This window comes from Eschrichtius robustus, chromosome 6 (assembly GCF_028021215.1).
Source record: "Eschrichtius robustus isolate mEscRob2 chromosome 6, mEscRob2.pri, whole genome shotgun sequence".
In the NCBI taxonomy this organism is placed as follows: domain Eukaryota; kingdom Metazoa; phylum Chordata; class Mammalia; order Artiodactyla; family Eschrichtiidae; genus Eschrichtius; species Eschrichtius robustus.
Genome location: NC_090829.1, coordinates 129,591,011 through 129,614,294, shown reverse-complemented (window position 1 = coordinate 129,614,294; position 23,284 = coordinate 129,591,011). Strand labels below are relative to the sequence as shown.

At 34.0% G+C, this 23,284-nt stretch overlaps 1 long non-coding RNA gene across 1 annotated transcript in view; it reads left to right on the top strand.

Annotated features, from left to right (window-relative positions):
* Positions 1 to 23,284, top strand: part of LOC137766029 (uncharacterized) — a 62,897-nt gene that overhangs the window by 27,278 nt on the left and 12,335 nt on the right. Inside the window, exon 2 of the long non-coding RNA XR_011074262.1 lies at positions 15,092 to 15,185. This is a non-coding gene — a long non-coding RNA (uncharacterized lncRNA). The remainder of the gene's footprint in view (positions 1 to 15,091; positions 15,186 to 23,284) is intronic.

The following is a 23,284-nucleotide window of genomic DNA, read 5'->3' as shown; positions in this document are numbered from 1 at the left end:
TGCCTAGATCTCACCCCTAGAAATTCTGATATAATTGTTGTAGGGTGTGGCCTGGACACGTGCCTTGTATAAAAATAATCCTAGTGAGTCTAATGTGTAGATAGCATTGAGAACACACAACTGCCCTAAAGAAATATGTCTCTCTAAATGGATTTTCTAAGCACCAGCCTAGGCACCTATCCTTTCATTTAAAGAATCTCTGTGGCTCTTCAAAGTAATTTAGAATGTTGCCTCTTCTAGCAACACAGAAGATGAGCTGTACTGGGACGCTCCCGATTGATCTCCTTCTGTTTCTTTTTTCTACTTTGAGATCGATGCCAAACGAATCACTGCTATAATCAAAACTGCTACATTTAGCTTTTCTGCAATCCCATCATTATATGAAACAGATTTAAATGAAACTTCCAAGAAAGTATAGACAAACTTCTCAGTTCAAGAGTCTCTGCCTCTGTCATGTCTGACTTCTTGTCTCCAGGACTCAAATTTGGCTGATAACAGAGAAGGAACAAGAAAATTTTATCCTCTAAAAGGATGCCTGCATGAGTTTCCTTCTAATATTTCAGATAATCAAGGTTACCTACATAGGAGAAAACAAGCAAACAAACAAACAAAAAAACTATTCAAAGAACTTAACTTATTCATTAGTTTAACAAATATTTATTAAGCAACTATTATGAACCAACTATATTTGGTGTTAGGAAGAGTGGCAGCAATAAAGACACAGCTCCTGATCTCAGGGAGCTTACAGCCCAGCGCTGGAGGGTGGCCAGCTGGGTGGGAGGAGGTGAACATTCAACAAATAGGTAAGTATTTCAAAGTAAGTGTGATAAGTATTAGGAGAAACATAGGAAGTTGTTAGAGGAAGGTGAGGTGATCAGGAAAAGGCTTATTTGAGGAAATGACATTTCAATTGAGAACCTATGGGTGAGTATGGGGCAGAGGGCAGTATGGTGGGGAGGGGAGAATCACAGAAAAAATAGAAGATGTTTGGATTTGAAGGTGGGAACGGGCTTGGTGATTAAAGTTAATATATGGTAAAAAAAAAAAAAAAATCTAAAAGCAATGTGATTGGAACAGAGTAAACACAGAGAGGGCTGGTGAAAGATGTGACTGGAGAACCAAGCCAAGGCTGGAACACATAGAGCCCTAGAGGACTCATGAAAAGTTATGCATCTTAGTCTAAGAGTAATTAGAATTAACTGCAGCTTTTTACATAAAAGATGACACTCTTAAATGAAAATAAAAGATTTTTAAAGGTCATTTATTTATTCCTTCCTTCCTTCCTTCATTCATATTTTGCTCAAATCTCACTTTCTCAAAGAGGATTGTGCTGGCTCCTCTACATAATACAACAACCTGTTTCCACCCTTACTCTAACCTTCCCAAATGCCCTAACTCCACTGCACTTTTTTCTGCCTCTCACCAATCAAATGATTTACTTATTCTGTTTTCTGTCTGTTGCCAGTCCTAGTCACTAATGCAGGCACTAATACAAGGATCAGAGAGATTTACTGGTGTTTGCAGCTGTGTTACAAGCAGCTTCTTAGGGGCACCTCGTCCATGGGAGAAAATGTGCTTGATAATTATTTACCCAAGACATGAATTTCCCTCTTGGCTAAATCATGTATTAAACTTTTAACCTTTCTCACAAATTCACACTAGACAGTTTAAACTTAATTGAGTAGTACATAAAATAAGCTGGGTATCTTTTTTCCCCCTTCAGATTTTTTGCAGTGAAAAATCTTGGCATTTGTAGCTTTGTAGCAGACATGGTTACATTCTCAGGAGAGAGGTCATGGACCAAATATTCTCATCCGAGAAGATATTTTCTTTAGATCAGACTCAAGAGGTACAATATTGGCAAGTCAGCATGTGTGATATTCTTCTGGGCCTGTTCTCACATATATCCATTTCTGTTCACAGCCCACAGCATGAACTTCACATTTATAGGAGGTGTTTTTTTTTTAAGTTCACATAGCGACCCCTCAAATATGTACTTGAGCTCAATCTGCCTATAGATTCTGTAGCAGAAACACGAATATTTTTTAACTCCTGAGATATCAGAACTGTCATTGCCCAGAAAATGGCAGGCTTGCATTTCTAAAAGGACACTGGCCTTTTCTCCAAAGGGTTAGAAATGTTGACCAGTAGAGGGCAGCTGCAACTCTTCAAAACTGGCTTCATGTCCTGACCATCAGGAGACACATGCTTCACTTGTTTATAAGGAAGTTATTATTGCTTTTAGCTTATGTTTATTCCTTTTCTAATCATACAAGATTGTTGATGTTTATACATGAGTCATACATAATAAAAATAATCAGGTATGCAAAAAGAGAAAAAGAAAATCACTGATATCGCCATTATCCTGAGACAGCATAACAACTATTAATATTGATGTATTCCAATTATACATGCATATAACTTTCACTAATTTTCCAAAAATGAGATCATAGAGTGAACACTAATAATATCTTTTAAAAATATAATAAATATACACACTGATGCGGCGATGTCAAAGGGACAGAGGAACCAACTGAAAGAGCTCTCAGTGTCCAAAGCTGAAACATTTTGGGAAATAAAATGAAGTAGTATTGGACCACAATCCAAGGTATAAAATAAACATCTGAGTCCACATGGATAGCAACAATGATTGAATAAATTAATAAATATAGAGAAGAGACAAATTTCCTTTGTAGAAAAATCCCAAATATTTGGAATAATTTCTCACTTCTTAAGTGTAAGCTGTGCACAATGACTTTCTTCTAAAGAGTACAGTTTAAGAAGAAAGGAAAAAGAGTAACTTTACAGTGGAGAAACCTGACATATACTACCTTAGTTAGGTTATCAAGGTCGAAATCAAAAAATCATGTTGATAGTATGTACCCTAGATATATTTGATGCCCTTTACATCTGTGATTGTCCTCCTAGAACTTAATAACCTAGAGGAAATGAAGACCTGAAAAGACCAAAGGCAAATTTCAAATTGGCTGTGTTTATTGATTAATTAAGTATTGGAGAGAGGGCTGAGACAGTTGAAGTCTCTCAAAAGAAAGTTGACAATGGACATCTGGATGCAAGCAGATTGACTCTATCGACTTGTGAATGGAATGCACAATCACATGCAAATAAATGTTGGGTGTGATATATACAAACACCAGATTCCCTGAGAGACAATGCTAAGCCCATTTGATGGATAGAGTATTGGAATGTTCTAAGATATCACCCGAGTCATAGAATATCAATACTCTTGCTGTAAAAGATATACAATCACCTTTTAAAAAGTAGATATAAGTGAAAAAAATCATGGATTTTCAAATTAGAAAATCTTGGAGTCAAAATCCAACTCTGCTGTTGTAACTTTGGGCAAGAAAGTGAATATGCAAAGTGGAATAACACAAATTTCAGATTTGTTATGAGAACTGATGATATTATACAGAGTTATAAGAAATCAGATCTCCCTCCCAAAATTAGAACCAGAGAAGAAATCACTATAATTATTATTAGCTGTCAGGAATGACAAAAGGAATCTGTTTCTGGTTTCTATTAATATGGGATGATGAAAGATAAACTGTATCTCCAAGCCACCCTTCTACTATGGGTGATATTTGTATGTTGGTCCTAAATTTAATAATCTTACTTTAAATTCTCTGGTTACTGAAATATATCTTCTATCATAAAAAATTATTAAGGCTTCAGAGGGTATCAACAGTAGTCTTCTGGGCCTTATGGCAGAGAACAGAAAAAAAATATCCTTCTAAGCTTTTGAAGGATTTTTTTTTTTTTAATGACTATCTTTTATCTAGCCAATATCTGAAACCCTAGTCAAGTAAGCAAACATTTTCTATAGCCAAACCAGATTATTTAAAATAACATGGACTTCTTGGTCACTATGCCAAAATATCCATTCACAAGTGGCAGATATTCTAAAACCTGGCCATAACTGAACAGGCAGCAGGAGCATGACTGAGTGCAGTAGGTTCACATGTACAACCAAAGGTGATGAGAAAAAGAAACCCTGAGAAAAGTGTGATGGGAAATATCCAATCAGGTTACTTCTCAAGTAGGGTGATACCCTTAGGCTGATGCAAACTTTCTAGTTGCTATAGTAGAATTCAATGTGTGCGACCTATACCCTAGAGTCATTCTATTATATTTCTATAAGTAGGTGCAGAGTTGATGTGGTACTATTCATCATGGGAAATGGGTAACTATTTCCAAAATTAATCTGGGAATTTGTTGTAGTCAGTAATGATTTCCAAGTCATATTGGGAGAAATATGTCCTTAGGAGATGATAGAAGACTCTGGAGAAAATAAAATATAGGGACTAAAAACAGGTCAGTGGTGTCAGAGTTTGGAGAAAAGTGGAGGGGCTTAATTATAAAAAGCTATTCCAAGAAGATTTTGAGGGTGATGGAACGCCTCTGTGTGGATTTTTGGTGGCAGATACATTGCTGTATGTATTTGTTAAAACAAACAGGACTGTACACCACAAAGGGTAATTATTACTGTATGTAAATGTTGAAAATGTATCAGTCAGCCTATGGAGGAAAGATGGAATGCAGATTGTGACAAATGAATCAAACTGTATTACAAGCGAATCACATAACTACACAAAAGTGGATGGGGAAGAAAGAAGCTCTTCATGGCAACTTTGGAAAATAGTATTTTGATTGAATATCATATGGTTAAAGGTAAAATAAGCTACACAACACTGTAGTCTAGTTGGTAATGGATTAGCAATTTTTAAGCTAATTTATTTGTATACAATGGTTGAAAAAATAAGTAAATATGCTGTTAATAATGACAACCAGGTTTCTCAAGAAGTTATAAATAAAATAGATGAAAGTTTAGAATGAACCCTGTGGTGTGAGAATGAATTATGTATGTGCATGTGTGTGTGTGAATGTATGTATTTAATATACGTGCATATATTTCCTGTCTCTGTTCACTAAGAGCTATTAAAAACAGGGACACCCCACTAGCAACAAGTACACTTAGCACCCAGTTCTTGGTTTCTAATAGCATTTTTAACAAAAGGAATCAGAACTTCGTGGAGACATGGATGATTTTAGGGCTTGGGTAGGGAAATTATACAATGATCCTGGAGTATCTTGTGGTGCTAGAAGTTGAGGAAGTGCTCAAAGCAAACAAACAAGGAAACAAAAAAAGGGTAGCATCATGCCAAAAGGGCACATGAGCCAAACTGAAAGACCAAGCTGATAGAAGTTTTGCTGCTCAAGCTGAACAACATTAATGACAAAAACAAAATGAAAAATAGTCCAAAGAATATAGCAATCATACATGATTCCATGCTGATACAAAGAAAACTGAATAAAGAAATAATAAGGGAGAAGGAACACCTCTTTTTTACAAAATAATTCTAATAATTGTAGAAGAAATGGATAAAATAGAAAACCATTATTAAAACACTACCATTGCAGACAACATCTACCCATGGATAATGAAATTGGTGGGCAAAAGTTTAAGTGAGAACAAAATACCTACATAGACTCAAAGAATTTTTCCCAAATATTTAGTAAGTACAAAGGGAAACACAGTGATTTTAATTGTAGGACCTTAGCAAATATCATTTTAACCAAGAAATTGAAGTTAACATCCCTGTACTGTAATACATATTAACATTATGTGCCCACTGATGTGATGCAGAAGGAAGGACATATTACCTCCATAGTATCTTTCTCAATAATGCATGATGTCAGCATAATAATGGGAAAATATAAGGGAGGTGCAAATTGATAGACATTTTATAAAATAACTGACCAATACTAATTAAAAGTTTCAAGGTCATGAAAGACAAGGAAACACTAAGGGACTGTCATAGATTGAAAGCACATAGGAGACATAAATAAATACAATGCTAGATTGGAGCCAAGAACAAAAAAGGGGTATTAGTGGGAAAACTGGTGAAATCCAAATAAATCTGTAGTTTAGTTAATATAAGTGCACCAAAGTTATGTTCCTTGTTTTAACAATTGTATGATCATGTAACATGTTAATGTAAGGGGAAGTCCGGTAATGTATATACCAGACTTCTTTGTACTGGTTTTATAAATCTTTTACAAATCTAAAATTATCTCAAAATAAATAATTAAAAATATTTAAGTCCAAATTACTGGCATTTTAATTATTGTTTTAAGAAGTCAAGTGTTACAAAAACCTTTGTAATAATGATGTGAAGCTTAGTAGAGTACCTTGGCAACTGTACTGAACATGAACTGGGCTTCAAAGGAATTCTTTAAAAGTATACTTTTAATTTCTTTTCCCAATTTCTTTTCTAGGATAAGGAGAGCAAAAATAACAATAAAGTTATAAAAGTGTAATGGCATTTTAAAAATATATTGTTAGTAATATATTCAACTAACTATGCAAATGATATTCAGTATTACTCTTTCCCATGGATTTTGTACTTATAAAACACCAGGAACATTTGAAGTCACACCACAATAAACTTGTGTGATGAGGATGGTGGGGGAGAAACAGTTAATTTTTAAGGAGTCTAATGAAAAAAAAACTGTACCTATGAATTACATCTCGTCTTGCTCTGGAGACATTTGAGTTCACTGTAATTATTAGAATGGCAATTTGCTTATATCCATGTAATGAAAAATAGAAAATGATTTTAGAAACAAGTAGTATACTGTTGCAGACATATTTAACAAAGCTCCATGGAAGTATATTTTATTAGGGTGTTGCTCTATTAGGACTTACCCAGATCACTGTTAAATTACATCATGGAGCAGAAACAATTAAAACTGAACTTTTCATTCCAACTATTCAGAATATATACCTAGGGTACAATAAACTGCATTAGGAAGGTAGAGGGAAGAGTGCAAGGAGAGAAAGCAGCCAAGTACCAGAACAGAATGAAACATAGCAGTGGTTTTCAGCTTCGGATGGGTCAAAATCCATTTAAGACTCTAATAGAAAATATAGATCTTCTAAACAACCTTCCCATTCCCCCCCCAAAAAAATACACACAAGCTTATCCCATCAGAATTTTGCAAGCATTCAAAAGAGTTCAGAAACACCCTGAGACTCATCCTTGGAATTAGGCTGAAAAACTCTTGGTATAAAGAAAGTTAGTATGTTATTAACACGTTAAATCAGCACTTTGGAAATATGCAATTTCACCATTTCACGAACATAGACAGCATGGCAATGTTTTACATCAAATTTTAAGCTGTGAGTGCTACAGTTTTTAAAAATGATACTCCAATAATCTAAAATGTTGATTCAGCTTGTCTGGCTGGCAAGATGGATGTTTCATCTTCATAATTCTTCTCACTGCCAAGTTGGTGTTCGACATAGAGATCCACCATCCCTAAAAGAATAGAATTGCTTTTGACAAAGATATAACTGTTCTTTTGTTCTCCCATTGTATCCTCCATTTAAACTTTGGAATTTTTGATGTCTTTCTAAAACTTATCCATGGTACGTGAACACTGTGGATATTTTAACTCCAAGTTTGGGAAAAAGATAACAAGCATATTATGGGCTTTGCAGATGTCTCCACATCATTAAAAGGGGGACTTTTTTTCACTGACCTCTAATATTACTAAGAGATAATACAGGACTTTGGTGTAAAGGTCTATTTTGTGATTGATGATACTTAATTTTATTATAGTATCCATGCTCCACTGACACTTGGTTACATAATTTTTTGTATAAATATGTGCTCTATAGCAAGACAATGCTTAAAGTCAGGGTTTTCAGTGTAATGAAACTATACTTGTTGAGATTTGGCTGAACAACATACACAGTTAAGGCAATCACACATTTGGCAAACATTCTAAGATCCAAATATAGCAGACATTTCAGCATAGTTTGGTTTATGACCAGATTTTCCTTAGACTAGGAACACTGCAAGAATTCTCTGTTTTACTTTATGACCTAAAGAAGACAGCTGATAAATATGAGATGTTTTGCCACAAGAGCCAAGGAGATATTTTAATATGAATATCACAAACAAATTGGGCTAGAAGAAAACATTTCTTTCCCTTTAATATTATTAAAACCACCTACTTAATGTTAAGTCCCTATAGTGTATCACAACATCACCGTTCTAAAATATTACATATTTATTGGATCCTATTGTCTGCTGATCAATAATGTAATATTCAAACATGTAAAGTAACAAAACTTTTGATGGAGGAGCTATTACTCTGAACTGAGAAATAAACTGCAAAATCTGTAATAGTCCTCCTAGAGTTAATTAAAAATCATAAGTGAGTTCTTTCAATTAAAAAATAATAATCTTTCAATATAGTACTTAGTGTGCAAGGGCACAGCTCATATTTTATAGGTAAAATGATCATAAATAGGAATAAATAAATTAAACTTGATTTTTGAAATATCATCTTTATCCATACTGAAATCTGAAAATATAATACTTTGGGTTTCATTTTTAAATCAGTGAAAACCATGTCTTGAGCATTTTGATGGTTTTATCTGGTTGAAAACCAGACATCTTTTTGTCACTTTATTTTTCACAAACAAAAAACCCTTTTACATACTTTCCTGACTTCACATAATGAGCTGGAAGATAGCCTGATGCATCTCTGTTCTTGAATTCTGAAAGTAATTAACCAAAGATGCGTCACATGTCTTCCATTTTGAAGTAAGATGGCACTTTAGACCCACTAGTAACCTACTATTATATTTAGACTACATATTTTCAGGTAAATATTAGATGATGGATTTGAATGCATAGTTCGTTTTTTAAGAGGTAGATAGTCAAGTATGAAGTAATTTGAACACTGTTGGAGGTTGATCAAAAGGAGTTTAGAGTCTACCTTTTAATAGGACAATACTAAAACTACAACAGTAATTGATGACAGAAGTAGAGTGCTCTTTAATAAGTGTAAGTCACATTAATAACTAAATCTGAATCAGACAAGAGATGAATGACATCTCCACCACTCTAGCGAACAACTTCCAAATAGGAAGGGTTACATAGAGCTTAAGGAAATAAAATTATTCAAAGAGACAAAAGATACAATGTTCATTCCAACAAACAACGTGTCCTTTTAAACAATTTAAAATGTCATGATCTCTACTTTTTTCCAAAGTGAAGCAAAATTTATATTAAATGAATTTTTTTTGTTGTTGTCAAAGGAGTTTCAAAAATTCAAGATTCCCAAGAGAACATATTTACCAAGAATACATTCATTTGTCCTTGGAAATTAAACCTAATATTTATAAATAATAGAATATTATTCCTTTTGTTGGTTATTTGCCTGTTTTACATAGCATATGATTTTTGGAGTGTGTGATAGAGGTGCTTTTATTGTGTTGTACATTATTTTTCATACTGGAGGGACACCGCAAAGAAATGGTAAAAACCATGACAGGGCTGTCCTAAACTGAACAAGTTAGAAAGAAAAACAAACTGGCAGTCAAAGACTGAATAAAGTGACATATAAAGGACAATGCCAGATGTCCTGATGGGGACTGATTTTTCTAAATGTACTTGAAAGTGGGAACTCTGCAGACATCCAAGAATAAAAACCAACCAGGGCAGAGTTGATATCAACATGTAAACATTTCAGCTCATAAATCTGAACAGCCACTGTACATGAGTGGGACTAAGTTTTATACAGTCATAATCTAAACATAATAAGCTTTGTTCTTGGCATTTGGCTAATACTCATTTCTTCCACTTAGAGAGGTCTTTGCAGCTCTCACCACAGCACCACAGTCTCTTCTTAAAGAGAGCTAGTAACCAAGAGGGAAGGCTCTAAATGGGATCAAAAACTAAGAAAGTATCTGAAATAAACCTCAGGAGTGAAAGTAATTCCCTGGTTCTGATTCTATATTTGACCAGATGGATAAAATTTTAGAAGTAGGATAAAGAAATTTTTAAATATTTTATAAAAGTGGATGGACTCTTAATATTTTATTATGCCTTTAAACACTTGTAGTTGAACATGTTACTCTCAGAAACCAGAAGCAAACGTGATTTTATAAGTACAACTCTGCTGTGTCATTCACAAGCATTTGGTTAGGATGAATGCCAATCTGTGATCTCCTTCTCCTTTACCCACTTCTTTCCCTCCTCCCTTGTCTTCTTCTTTCTCTTCATTTTCTTCTTTACTCTGAGAACAGCAGGCATGGCTTTCAACCTTGTAATCTCAGCTTCAATGGTGGGCTTCATGAGGCTCTGTTTATCTTGCTTATTTAATCATACTGTTCCTAAAATCCACATTGCTATAAAAGTCAGAATTTTTTATTCTCCCTCTGGAATACATAAGTACACATGATAGGGAGAAAATTCCTTTAATGTCTGCTCTATCCATCTAGTTCAGGTCTGAACAACTTCAAACCTCTAATCTCACACGATTAAAAAGATGAGATATGAAAGAAAATTTCAATCCCCTGACATATGCTTATTGCAAGTATCCAATGTCCCCCACGTTCACTCATGATACCAATAAATTTTAGGGTGAACATAGATGGCCTAATTCACCAAGTCTTGACCCAAAGTAAAGATTTAATCCTTTAATGCACGTAGAGGACATGAGATAAGAAACCAGACAGAATAGAAGTCTTGTTAAATATATTTAGAAGACTAGAAGACAGAAACATGAACAAGGAATCACACAAACATGTACTGTTTTATCTCTCATCCTGATTATGACTGTATGGAAATTAGATTCTGGTTTCATCACAGTACTTATAAATTAAATCTAATATTATTTATTCACACCAAACAGATGACTATGTTAAAATGTTCAATGTCTCTAAAAATATTTGGAGTTTCTTAAAATTTGCCCAGATTTTGAAATTTCTGAACTCAATGGAATGCAAACAAAACTTGCTATATTTTTTCTCCCTGTATTAATTCCCATGGAGTGATGTCAAATCTCTTTTCTCTGTCCCTGGATGATAAGAACCCAGGAGAGTCTCTGTGCTTTGGGGTCACATTCAGTTCAAAATACAAGTTTGCTTTTTGGTAATTACCTTTTTCTTCAGGGATTTAAATTGCAGATCTAAACCAAAACTTCAAACATATCTAATTCAAGGCTTCTTCTCTCTCCTGTCGTTGTGGTCTAAGCATTAGCTAGTGAACTCACGGTGGAGGATGTGTTAAAACCCTGGGTTTTGTTTGTCTGTAGGTTTTGTTTGGTTGTCTGCTTCTCCTCTCCTGATATTCTGGATCCTCCCAAATTGAGAGAAAAAGAGAATGTTTAGAGGAAGAGGGCAAAATTCTTTACATCTAGGTTGGATTATTTGCAGATATTCTTTCATGGTCAATGTCTCCGAGTGTGGTAAGCACCCAAATGCTGTCTCTTCCAAGGGCAGTGTTAGTGGATTCTACAAAATTTTCCCTGTGCAGATGTATACACTGTAATTCCCTAATAGGAACTCTCTGGTGAGTTCTTGTAACTCACCTTTAGCTTCGGCCCTCTGGAAATCTTCCTTCAGTTAGAGTCAGCTCAGACAGCTAGCTCTCCTTGGTGAGATAACATTAAATGATGCCAGTTACATGCCATGGCATTTGCTTAACCCACAGGAAACACATGAATTCTTGCCAGAGTGCATTTGCTTTATAGCTTATGGGATTGGCTGTGCACTGAACAAGTTGAGGGAATGACCCTACCGTTGTGTAACAGGGTGCTGCTTCTTGCCATGGCAATCACTGGGAATGAAGGCAACTTCCTGTCATTTCAGGAAGCTCCAGAAAATCTTCCACCTGGACCCTAGGGAGAACTAAGAACAAATAGTTATGTTCATGCATAATCTAGAACCTCTTCTAAGGGATGAGGGAAGGTGGTAGGTTGCTTTTTAATCGATTTAAGGAAAATTACATTTAAGTAAGTCCTGCGTATTAGTATCTAGCTGTACATCTCTTTAGAATATTGGTGTGCTTCTCTAATATTCTTGCTCTTTCAGGACTTTGACAGCCAAAACTTTGACAAAAATAACAAATACCCCGTTCAGCACCCATCTATATTTATAAATTAATATTATAATTTTGGAAGAGTCTACTCTTGCTGCATGTATTATGTTTCGTTTAAATCTACTTTATGAGTTTAAAGTTAATGCTTCAAATATTCTGGCACTAATTATGCTGGCTTCAGGTGTCAAGTGGATGGTTTTCTCATATACCCTGAGAAAACCATAATTTAAAAAGAATCATGTACCACAATGTTCACTGCAGCACTATTTACAATAACCAGGACATGGAAGCAACCTAGGTGTTCATCAACAGATGAATGTATAAAGAAGTTGTGGCACATATATACAGTGGAATATTAGCCATAAAAAGAAATGAAATTGAGTTGTTTGTAGTGAGGTGGATGGACTTAGAGTCTGTCGTACAGAGTGAAGTAAGTCAGAAAGACCAAAGCAAATACCGTATGCTAACACATGTATATGGAATCTAAAAAAAAAACAAAACAAAAACAAAAGGTTCTGATGAACTTAGGGGCAGGACAGGAATAAAGACACAGACATAGAGAATGGACTTGAGGACACGGGAAGGGGGAAGGGTAAGCTAGGACGAAGTGAGAGAGCAGCACTGACATATAGACACTTCCAAATGTAAAATAGATAGCTAGTGGGAAGCAGCTGCATTGCACAGGAAGATCAGCTCAGTGCTTTGTGACCACCTAGAGGGGTGGGATAGGGAGGGTGGGAGGGAGACACAAGAGGGAGGAGATATGGGGATATATGTATACATATAGCTGATTCACTTTGTTATACAGCAGAAACTAACACAACATTGTAAAGCAATTATACTCCAATAAAGATGTTAAAAAAAAATCTGAAAAAATCTGCTCTTTTTTCAGATTTTAAAAGTTTCATTTGATCCTACTTTTCATTTTTTTATTATAAAAAGGTGTTCTTTTTTTAAACGTCTTTTCTACATCTATTGAGATGGCCACTTGTGTTTCAACTATTAGGTCTATTAATGTGGTGAACAGCATTTATTCATGTTAAAAAATATATCAATCAGGAGTGCTGTCAGTTGCAAAAAACCAGAAAACAAAACTAACAACAACTTAAGGAATTTTTTTTCTCACATAAGAATAAGTCAAGAGATGGCTAGTAGATGAAAGTGATTCATTTCTTAAACATGGAGTCAGGGATCCAGGCTTTTTTCACCTTTTCACTGTGCCATCCTTAGCTTACTGGGTTTCATTTTCATGCTTTTACCTAATAGTTCCGGAATAGCTACTAGAGCTTCAGGCATCATGTCATCATTCAGGAAATGAAGAGATGGAAAATGGTGACTTTGAAACCTCTATCCCTTTTCTTGAGAGAGAAACAGTTTTCCTCTCAGATGCTCCAGTGGATTTGATAACATTTCATTGGATACAACTGTATCAAATGGCATCCTTGCAAGGAAAGATATGAAAGTGAAATTTAAAGGAGAAATTACTTAATAAATAAAATTTTTATTAGCAAGCAAGAAGAGAGGAATGGATATTAGGGAGGTATATAACTAGTCTACAAATCCATCCTTGAATTATTAGGTTAAAACAAATTGGTTAGCATGGATTTTTATGTCAATATTGTTGATTTTTCTTGTATGTGGAATATTTAATTATTTTTCAGAAGTGAGATTGACCTCACTTCTTTTTAGTTACACATAGTTCTTTTCTGACTTGTGTATCAAGACTATACCAACTTTATAAAACAATTTTGGGAGTGTTCCTACATTTCTATAGTCTCAAAGGCTTTATATAGTCCTGGAATTTTACTTCAAATAATAAGTGAGTCAGCTTGAAATACACTATATCTCAGGGATGAACATAATGCATCCAACTTTTTATGGCCTTTTCTTTTTTTAAAAACTGTTTACTTTGTTCCCTAAAAATAGGGATACATTTATTTAACCTTCCAGTTTTATAATATGTTCCAAAGTATTTGTTCACTTGCCTTTCAGAAAATTGGCTTTCTAGCATGGCTAGATAGAAAGATCCTCAGTGAAAGAAAACATGTGGTTTGGTTTGGTTTGGTTTTCTCTAAAAAAAAAAAAAAAGAAAAGAAAACTCCACATTCCTCTCCTTGTCAAGGCTAGAATCATACAGTGACAAACAGTTCACAAGGCCATTTAATCAAACTCTTCATACTTTTCCACTTCTTTATGTCAACTAGCGATGTAAATACATCTTCAGTAGACAGGCAGGAATTACACTAAACGTGGTGCAGAAGCTAAAGACAGTTGATTGAAGAGGGGGAAACAAAAAAGGATACCCAGTGATTTGTTTGTCATATGATCATAGATGTAGCTGTGTTATAATTCAGCAGAGAAAAATACTCAAAGCACATACAACAAGACCAAAACACCAGAGACCAGTTTCTGTCCTAATGCCATCACACTCTTTAATCTAAACCATACATTCTCACCCCTGGCTAACAAAGAACATGCCTCTGCACCTAATTCAAACACCAGCATTTTTAAGTTGTTCCCATGTTATATCTTTAGGAAGGAATATATTTCTCCTAGGGGATATAATAAGGACTGAGGTACCCATAGCACTCTTATTGAATACGAATTGGGAGAAGAATATAAAGAGGACTACTGCTGTTCTTGGTCATATTTGACATATATTCATGACTGCAAAATAATTGCAAGGGCTCCTAATTTTCTGTTTTGTGCCTTGGCATCTTGTAGGTCAGTGTATTCTCTGACTGCATTTTTAGCTTTTTCACCTTCTATTCAATATTTGTCATAGTAGATGATTCAACCTGTCCTTAAATGTATGTTGACTTTTCACCTTTGCTTATTAATTTCCTTGAGGCTTAATTTAAAAAAAAAAATTTTCTATTTGTAAGAAATTGAAATTGTATGCAGTTTTAAAGACCAAACTCAATGTTGCAGCTTTTCAAAACAGTCTTCTACTCTACCCTCTCTCTATGCTTATAAGCTAAGATTTTTTCCGACTTGGTCTCTAGCCTTAGAGATCTCTAGCAGAAGAGATCGGTCTTGCCAAGGCATTCAATACTTCTTGGAATTCTACAACATTACAACTCTTTGTAAAACACCAAAAATGCCCTCTGGATCTCACATTTTGTCTTTAAGGGATTAAGTGTCCTCAGTTCTTCATTATTTCTCTGCAGGATGTCAATGTAACTTGTTCCCTCCACACCCTTTAAATGCCTGAATCACTGCATCAGGAAGGAAGTTCTCTGCTCCTGGGGATATTTTTCCAAGGTAATATTTCAGCATATTTTATAGAATTAGGAAAAATTTTTCCAACTTTTCAATCTGGAAGATGAGTGATCCATTTGCAAAAAAAAATCTCTTACCAGCTGTCTGGTCACTTTTGTTTCCAAAAGCATTAATGCAGGTCTTCCAGGAAGCAGACTCCACAAAAAATGAGAAGTAAAAGAGATTTATCAGAGAGATGTTTGTGAAGGGTCTAAGGGAGAGGGAACAAGAATAAACAGAAAGTTCTATGTTTTATACGTAGTACTGTGTATATGTTAATCCCAGTCTTCCAATTTATCCCCTCTCCCCTTACACCCTGGGAAAAGAATCTGAAAAAGCGTGGATATATGTGTATGTATAACACAGTCACTTTGCTGTACACCTGAAACAAACACAACATTGTAAATCAACCATACTCTAATAAAAATTTAAAAAATAAAATAAAATCATAAATGAAAGAGAAAAAAAAAAGAATAAACAGAAATATGCCATAGGTCATGATGTAGACCTGAGACTTGAGACAGGAGAAAGAAAGAAAAAATCAAGGGTCGGGTCGTGAGAGTCTCAGACTGCAGCTCTGAGAATGTCTTGGGCAGGCTGCTGTGAAGCGCCAAAGCAAATATTGCCCACTCCAGGAATCCTTAGTGGGGTAGAAATGGCCAGGTTCTTGCACCCCACTGTGGCTACATTGGCTGGGGGCAGCTCAGGCACCACGTGGCTTCAGTGAATGCTGGAGGTGAGGGTACCCAAAGGCAATCAATTGATTACTTTCTTTACAGTGGGGTTTCCTCTTAAAAATCTGAGCAGCGTACTTTCATAGCTTCCATACCTCCTTACACAAAAGTGAACACAACCAAAGGAACAGCTCAGTGAATAATCAAAAAAAGAATGCCTGCAAAACAACTAGTTCAAGAACTAGAACTTTGCCAGCATCTTAGAAAATCTCCTGTGTCCTCACCCCAGCACTATCTTTTTATTCTTGCCCACAAGTCTGACTTTCAATCCTATGCATTTTTATCAGCTATTATGGGACTTTATACATAAAGCGTGCATTCTCCTGGGTTGGCTGATTTCATTTAACATTATTTTTGTAGACTCACATATGCTGCTGTATGCAGATATCATGGATAAAATTGCTATGAAAAATCATGCCAATGACTTGAGTTCATATGCCCACATTTCTGTTGGGGCTCTTCATTAGAATTGTTGTGTCTTAAGGACTGTGTATCTTCACCTTCAGTGCCTAATGTTAAAATATTTTCCAAAGTGGCTGTGCCAGGTATACTTCCTTGGCAATAAGTAAGAGAACGGTTGCTCCGTATCTTTAATCATTTCATGAGTGTGTAGTGGTGTCTCTTAGTGGTTTTAAATCATATTTTTAAGCTGGCTATTTGTATGCAGTCAAATCCCTCAGTCTTTTCCTTTTGACTAATTCAACATGTTTAGATTTTTCTTTAAAAGCCTACTATATGAAGGTCAAATCAATATCAATATTTTCTTGTAATTCAAATAGCTATTGCTATTCTATTTTGATTTCTTAATTCTCCCTACAGTTTGTTTCCTACAGAGAAAAATACTTTAAAATTTTCTCTGAAATAGCTGACCAATTTTACCACATCATTTATGAAAGTACAATTTATACTCCTCCAAATTGTGTTGGCGCCACTATTTTGTTAAGTTTTTATGTGAACTTCATAAGGTTTCAGGATTATTTCTTCTATTTCAATGATACGTCTATGATTCAAAGCCACGTAATTTTATTTATTGTAATTTTAACATATTCTTTAGTATTTAATTGTTGTCATTTAAGTAATATTTATTATATAGTCATACTATAACAACTGTCCTTGTTTTATTCTCACTTAAAAATAATTATCAGCTCTTTCACCTTTTTATTTTATATGGATGTTACGTTTTAAAAGTCTGGATTTCACTTTGAATTACATTAAATCTATTTTGGAAAGTGTTTCTAATATTAAATCCTCCAATCCAAGAAAATAGCAGTTTTCCCAATATTCTCAAGTCTTTTTTAATTTCAATCCGGAGGCTATAATTATTGATTTTGTTTTGTTTTGTTTGCTTTTAATGCTTATATTGAATATTTCTTGTTGGACTATCAGAATCATCTTGGCAAATGATTTTCTGTTTGTATAGTGGATTTCTACTGTCTGCTATCCTCCAATTTCTTTTATTGAGACTCCAGCTGATGTCTGGAAGTTTTCTTGGCAAATGTTTAACATGGGCAAACTAAGTAGGTCATCACAACTCAGTCTTTTATTACTACAAAATTACTTTGCACGGCTCCCTCAAGGGAAAAAAAAATCACTGCAATAAATTCTAATAATAGTTAAAAACTACTAACTGATTATTGTGTACTAGACACTGCACTAACTGCTCTACCTCTAATAACTCATTTATTCTTCATTATCATGAAGTTTACTATTGCCAGCCCCATTTTACAGATGAGAAAAATGAAGTACAGAAAAATTAATTAACTTTCCATGTTTCATACAGCTTGTAAATGATGAGGACAGATTTTAAAGCTAAATTCACTTGTGCAGTTTGTGTGTTTCTAATCAGTACACTGTATGTTATTTTTGTGCTTAAAAACATATACAGGATACACAGATTTTGTAGCCTTAAAATTAGACAGAAGAGGATAAATTCAAGCACAATGGAAAGCATGTCTGGAATGGTACAGGTTTCACTCAAAGAGGAGTTATCTTTGAGTGATAAAACCCATTATTATGGGTAACAAAATAATGAATAATAAGAAATTAATAATTTCTTACTTCTTAAGAAATTAAACATTCTTGAATTGGAAAAACACAGGATAGTAGCAAAATAAAGATCAGGTGAATATTGGGGAAATATCATGTTGAGAAGATTGATGTTCATTTCTATCCATGCCAGTTTTGAAATAAAATAGATGAAACCATGGATAGGTCATGGTGAATTACTTAGGAAAAAACATAGATGTATGCAAAATTGTAATAGGAATAGATAAAATTATTTTTTCAAAAAATATAGTTTCCTACCTGAAAATAGAAATATAAAAACAGGAAATATAATAATGTAATATTTAGAGTAGTGGCTTTCTCATCTAGACCAGAATCCACTGTAAAAAACCCATCTTACATCCTGATGCATGTCAACAACAACAAAATAATGCAGGAGAAAATAATGCAAACAAGAAAAAAAATATGTTTGGAGTCTTAAGAATAGCAATTCAGAAGGCACAGATGTGTGTAACCCCAAAACAGTGTTTCAAGGAAGAGAAAGAGTCAGGGGCTTATAAAGACAAAAAGCCATGAGGTTGTTAAAAGTTGCCTGGCAAGAATTGTGATTGATCCTGATGTGAGTTAGAAAATATTCGTCCTTAAGGAATCATGAATTATTTTAGGGTAGGGGTTCAATAAAGAGATAGACTGTCACAGATTTCTGGCAGATGTTCTACCAGATGATGTCATTAGGTCAAAAGGTTAGATTTCATCCAAGCTGAGAGGTGCATAAGTCACATTTCCTTAATGGTCCTCCTGGCTTCATTTGAGAGAGCTCTCTTATCAATACTGACTCCATTTTGATTTTCCTTTTACATTTCTCCCTTTTGATTGAGATCTTTCTTTAGAAAGCATTGATTATTAATCATTTGGTTATTTGGCATCAGTATCAACTCCCTTGGCACTGGGAAAGCTCATTCCCAGAGAGACATGTCCCAAGGAAGAGAGAAAGAGGTGGTTGTGAGAGAGATATGCTTTTAGAGAGTTTACATCCACATTTGAGCAACAGGGGGCCATCTAGGAAGTGAGTCTTAGGCAACATTTGAAATGGCAGAAATTCATGGGTCTTCATTAGGAGGAATCATATAAGGGTGGTCAATCATCTCCAGACATCAAACTCTCATTATTCCTGTGGAGGGTGTCATAGTATAGCAGCAAGAGATACAAAGTGTAAACTGTTTAAAAACAAAAAAGAGAGAACAAATTAAAACAATGATTAGTATAATTAGTTGCAATCTGGATCACAATAAGCCACCAACTTCAGAGGGGAGCCAGCTGAAGATTTCTAGATGTCAGGGTTGAACCCTCTTTTGCAATTTGAAATGTCTCTGACAACATCATCAAGTGTTTAGTTAAAGGGTGGTTTTAATTCTCACTGATTCCAATAAAAGAATGCAATGAAGACTGGAAACATTAGTTTGGAGTGTAATAGCCACATATTGAAGAAAATCTATCAATAGAAGAATTCAGGATCTAGTCCGGTTTATAGGTAAATACCAAAATTTTAAAGACAATTAGCAGCACTAGAACCTAATATCCACAAAGGTATATTACTAAAACATATTTTTTTCTCTCTAAAATCACCCTCATTTTTACCAAATATAACCAAATTAAAACTAATTCATTTGCAAAGTAAGTCTGTTTTCGGTAAATGTGGCCTGATTATTTAGATAAGTGTTAGCAGGAATAGGGACTGATCATACAGGCTCTTTTAAATCTGCTTTACTGGAACTTTTCATAAGGAATCTAAGATTGAAATTTTAAAAGGCTTCTTGAGGCCAGGAAGCCATGCTAAAGACTTGCCATCGTATTCACCTGTAATACCAACAGATTTGGGTAAATTTCTCTTTTTGCAAGGTCTCCAAAGTATCTTGAGATTCCTGCACCTGCCAGGAAGTGACCACTTTTACTTAACTGGTAAGGCTATTTGGAATCCTGTACATATCAGGATATTTTTCCAAGGGTCTTCTTTGGCTCCATAAAGTCAGTCTTAATTCCTTAAAGCTGTATGATCATATCTGAGTCTATGTGTGTCTCTCTCAAATAAAACATTCCAGTCAAAGCCTTGGTAATATAACCAATGTTTCCAAGCGTGTCCTGTTAAAAGGAGAGCAGATTCTTATTGAACTTACACAAATAACTATATTGCCATGAAAATAAGAAAACTCACTAAGAGTTTCCAAATTCTGGAGGGATCAAGTAGGAGAAAAATATAAATGTTTAATCTTTGTTTACAAAGGTATACTTTATCAAATTCCTGCTTGAGAGAAAGGGTTTCCATAAATCAGGAAAAGCAAAACATAAAAGAACAATGTTTAAAATAAAAAGCCATTAAAATTATAATCATTCTCATCAGTTCATTCATTCCCATGGAATTAATTCTTGATCTTGATCATCTGTTAGCAGTTTATGAAGACATCAGTTTCTTCACTAGAGTTCTGTAATTCTCACCCAGTTCAATGATATGATTTGAAAGTTTATTAGAAACCTGTATTCTAGAGTGTCAGAGTCCTTTCCATGAATTTTTCTAAAGATGAAATATATTTGTAAATGCTTCAGAATAAAACAATAACTGTCTATAAATGACAAAAGACTTAAAATGGCATGGTTAAAGACCTGATTACAATGCAACTGACAAGGAAATTGCTATTTCTGTGACATACAACGTTTTGAGATAGCTATAATTAAGACTGATAATATTATACTGGGACATATCAGATTTCCAGAAATTTCACATAGTTTCTGAAATACTTACACTATATACCTATACAGATATAACATAAAGAAGGCTTAGTATTACCTCTTATTTGACAATGCTTCCTATGTAATTTAACCTATCAAATAACTCTGATTAGTTTATTTATAAGGACAGAAGCAAATCTTTGAGATATTTCAGGGGTATAAAAAGTTTTTGAAAATGCTTGGTTAAATAGGATTATAGGTCATTGTAAAACAATGCTTAGTTTCCCATTTTACCAAAGTAAAGATTAAAGACTTCATAGGGCAAATATAAAAGGTTATGTAGTTGTAAAAACCCTAGCTACAAAATATAGACTCTGTTTTTCTAGACAGATTACATTAAAGGCAAAAGAAAAAAAAAAACTTTGTTTACAATTTCTCATTAAGACCAGACAAAATGTAAGAAAACTTTGTCCTTTTAACAGAGAGAAAAATGAACACTAAACTTAATTTTGCATTAGCTTACTTTTCACATTAAAATTCATTTACTTAATTAAATTCATTCCAATCTTGACCAATCCTGACAAAACATACAGTTCCTTTCTAAAGATTTCTTTTTCTCACAAGCCTTTTTCAACTTTCTATATCCATTTTAATGTGTCCCTTGTTATGCTTCTCATTTAGGAATAACCAGCTTTAGGACAAAATTACTTTATTTTCCACTAACAAAATGCATTTCCATTCCTTATACTTTTAAAAAAAAATTTCCTTGCATATGAAAATGATTTTCTTATTAATTTTAGCAGTATTAATGACATATATTAATGAAAAATTTTAGCCCTTAGAAACCTTAATTTCTAGTGAAAACTAAGAAGTAAGCCATTATGAAGTCTTTTACATTAGCAATCTATAGATTGGCAAACTTATAAATACTTTTTATAATTTCTAAAAACAGGGTTTCTTATAGAAAATTTCTCAGTGTGGCACCAAACATATTTACTAATATTCCCAAATATCTTTAGTTCTCTGTAAAATGGAGCTTATGTTCAGTAATTAATCTCTCAGTACCTTATTTTACTTGGGAATGATCTAGATATTTAATAAATTTTCATCATTTAACTTAATTTATCAAAACTCTAAAGTTTTAATTTACCAAAAAGGTTTGGGGAAACTATTTTTAAATAAAACATAATTGTTTTTAAAGAGTTCACTTAAAAATTTGTTACATTTACATTTACTTAATCCATTTACATTTATTTAATTTACTTAGAAAAATATCTTATCATTTTTCTTGCTGACAAATTTTATAACAGAGGTAACATGAACTTACTTGACTTTTAGTAAACCTAGGTAAAATAAAAGTATTATACTTAATATTAATGCTTCTAAAGACATGCCTGTATTAATTAAACCAACAAATTAAATTAGCTTTAATACTGGATTCTAATACCTAATATTTCTCATTTCATGTGAACATGAAATTCATTTTTGTTAGTTTCTATTATATTTCTGAGAATTTATATAAGCACTTACTTTTTACGCCAATTAAATAGAGCTCTTTTACAAATTAACTTTGTTAATACCGTCTGAAGGTTGAAACATATCACATCTACAATGCACTTACATACATGCAGATAGACACAGACAGAAATCTCATAGTTTTTATTTTGAAACTTTAGTTATAAATCAGGTACAATATAAAACTCACTAGTTTATAAATAACAGTTGGAATAAATTAAGTCTACTCGCTCAGATGGCTAAAGTCTTTTCTTATTTATGGAGAAGCCATTTAAGATTTATATTTGCCCTTTACAAGCAATTTTAAGGAGGCAGTTTGGGCAAGAGAGTTCTTTGAGCAGTTTTAGTTTAAAAGGCTTCTTTTCCACTTTTCCTTTTTCAGTCTTAGGAATTAGAAATGATCTAGGTAGGAGTTCCCAGAGAAGACCAGGTAGAACATGTACATCTCAAAGGCAAAGAGAAAGAAATGCAAGCTCCTTCTCAAAGGACTTTTTTCCCTTAGAGTCATAATTGTGAAAAAATAATATTTTTTTCAGAATGGTTATAATAATCATAGACATTTCCATCAAGTCTCAGATATACTGTTACCTTCTGCAGGAGATCAATCTTAATGTTATATAAAGGTAATTCAGAGAAAGATGGATGGCAAGGAGAAGAGCCTTCAGAGGAACAGGAAAGAGCAGAGGAAGACAGGGAGAGATAGAGGTCTCAGAAACCTCAGAGAATTTTTCCAATTTGGAAACCTTTGTGATAATTATGAGTTAGTTTTTCTGAGGGAAGAAAATGTGGATTCATAATTATGTGTGTGGGCCTCAAAATACCAGTTGAAATATGTTTCCATTATTGTCTAATATTCTTTTGCTAATTGACTACACAGATAAACTAATTTAGGAATTTCAAAGGAGCCCCAAGTCAGCCAATTTAATTGTAAATCATTCCAGTAATCATAGTCCAACAAGACAAATACTTAAAGACTGGGGCTCATATTTCTTATACATAAAACCAGCAGAAGTTCCAGAAGAAGGCTGCTCTGCAGCCTTGCCTCTAGAGAGTGAACTTCCCATATTTCAAGAGAAAAAAACTAAACAAAACTAAACAAAACAAGAAATGAAATCCTGAGAACAG